Raw genomic sequence first — 1,656 nt, 5'->3', positions numbered from 1 at the left:
CTATAAGCATATGGGGTCTCAATATAATTGGTGTCTATTCAGCTTCTATCCCTTTTGTGGATGTCTGGTAGTATGGTATTCATACAACGAAAGTTGATATTTATTAGTTTCGTGTTATCTGATTAGTGTCATCACCATTACGATAAGGTTAAGAACGAAAAGGCTATTGAATGAAGTATTTAATGAAGTTACAATCCCATGTTTGTGTCATATAGTATTCAACTCTCTTTACTCTCTTAGTTAATGTTCTTTAGTATAATCTCTTAGTTAATTGTAGTTATAAACAACCTCAATTTTTATTCGTCTTAGCAATAGATAATAACCATACCAATGTTGCACAGATACATTGATTGAAATTAACCTAAACCAATCCATGTGGGAACGAACTAGATTTTATTCTATATTACTTGTGATCGTGTATACTTGTGTGAATATTAGCGCGTGTTTCAGCCTTAACAAGTTTTTGGCGCCGTTGTCGGGGATATCGGTGTTAATTTTTATTTTATGTGTTTGTCATCATTGGTCTTTAAAATTCAGTGACTCAGATATTTTTACTTACTAAATTCCTTGTCGTGTTTCAGGTACTCTAGCGAGCGTGTATGCATACGCGTTTTCGGTCTCGTAAGAGAACACTGGTTCAAGCTGAGGAAGAAGTTGTAGTCAAGGAAAAAGTTGAAGAAGAGATCTTAGTTGAGAAAGAAAAAGAGGTTCTTATTGCAATAGGATAACTAGAGACAAATCCAAAGGCTTTGATGGACTACTCTCGACCGAAGATCAATGATATTCAGTCTAGCATTGTTCGACCAGCCATCTCGGCTAATACCTTTGAGATCAAGTCGAGCACGATTCAGATGATACAGAACTCAGTTCAGTTTGGGGGTTCTCCGACAGAAGACCCCAACATGCACATCATAGATTTCATCGAGATCTGCGACACTTTTAAGTTCAATGGAGTTTCTAAAGATGCTATTAAGTTGAGGCTTTTCCCATTCTCTCTGCGGGATAAAGCTAAGTGTTGGTTACATTCTCTACCACCAGGGTCTATCACTAAATGGGAGGATCTTGCTCAAAAATTCTTAACTAAATCCTTTCCTAAGGCGAAGACTACTGTAATCAGAAATGCACTTACTCAATTTGCTCAGCAATCTGGACAATCTTTATGTGAGGCTTGAGATCGCTATAAGGAGATGCTTGGGAAGTTCCCTCATCATGGGATGCCTGAATGAATGATCATTAACTATTTATATAATGGATTGGGTGCTACTTCTAGACCTATGCTTGATGCAACATCAGGAGGAGCATTGTGGGCTAAAAGTTATGATGAAGCTTATGAATTGATTGAACTGATGGCTGCTAATGAATACCAGAAACCTACTCAGAGACTATCTCAAGGCAATGTAGCAGGAATTCTGGAGTTAGATACAGCTGCTGCTATAGCTTCTCAGCTTAAGGCTTTGATGATGAAGCTGGATTCTTTGGCTAATTATGGAGTTAATCAGATCACTAGTGTATGTGAGCTTTGTGCTGGTACCCATGAGACGGAGCAGTGTGCTATTTCTAGTGAATCAGCTCAGTTTGTGAGCAACTTTTAGAGGTCGCAGCAACCTGTGCCAGCCACCTATCATCCTAACAACCGCAACCATCCTAACTTTAGCT

General features: G+C 38.5%; 1 non-coding gene across 1 annotated transcript; it reads right to left on the bottom strand.

Moving 5' to 3' along the window:
• Positions 1–1,109: 1,109 nt before the first annotated feature.
• Positions 1,110–1,216, bottom strand: LOC141687733 (small nucleolar RNA R71). The gene has a single exon (XR_012561218.1). It is a non-coding gene; the product is annotated as a small nucleolar RNA R71 (small nucleolar RNA).
• Between the last annotated feature and the right edge of the window lie 440 nt (positions 1,217–1,656).

This window comes from Apium graveolens, chromosome 9, assembly GCF_009905375.1.
Source record: "Apium graveolens cultivar Ventura chromosome 9, ASM990537v1, whole genome shotgun sequence".
In the NCBI taxonomy this organism is placed as follows: domain Eukaryota; kingdom Viridiplantae; phylum Streptophyta; class Magnoliopsida; order Apiales; family Apiaceae; genus Apium; species Apium graveolens.
The sequence above is the reverse complement of the archived record's forward strand: the minus strand, read 5'-3'. Positions and strand labels throughout refer to the sequence as shown.